The following is a 482-nucleotide window of genomic DNA, read 5'->3' as shown; positions in this document are numbered from 1 at the left end:
TAGTTTAGAGTTCATGGACGCTGTATTTTGACTCCTCAAGACCATCCTAATGTTGTTTCGATGTGAAAATATCGCTTAAAAAAAAATTTGAGTGAAAAATCACGGTTTTTTTCCAAAAAATCGACTATAACTTTTTTGGATTTTATTTATGACAAATTCTGATGGCAGATTCTGAAAGAGCAAGAAATTTTACATCAGAAATGATGTTGCTAGAATTTTTTCAAGGCCATTAAAATAAAAAATTAAGCCACTGAAAATTGTTCAAAAAATGTGTCCGCCTGGACGTTAATGGGTTAAGTCGGAAGGTATCAAGCATCAACTTACGGTTCCGTATACACCAGAACAGAATGGTGTTGCTGAGAGGACAAATCGTACAATTGTTGAAAAAGCACGTTGCATGATGCAAGACGCAGGTTCGGATCAGAAGATGTGGGCAGAGGTAGTGAATACTGCGGTCTATCTTAAAAATCGTTCTCCTCATA

Source organism: Wasmannia auropunctata, unplaced genomic scaffold, assembly GCF_000956235.1.
Source record: "Wasmannia auropunctata unplaced genomic scaffold, wasmannia.A_1.0 LD336071.1, whole genome shotgun sequence".
Lineage (NCBI taxonomy): Eukaryota > Metazoa > Arthropoda > Insecta > Hymenoptera > Formicidae > Wasmannia > Wasmannia auropunctata.
The sequence above is the reverse complement of the archived record's forward strand: the minus strand, read 5'-3'. Positions refer to the sequence as shown.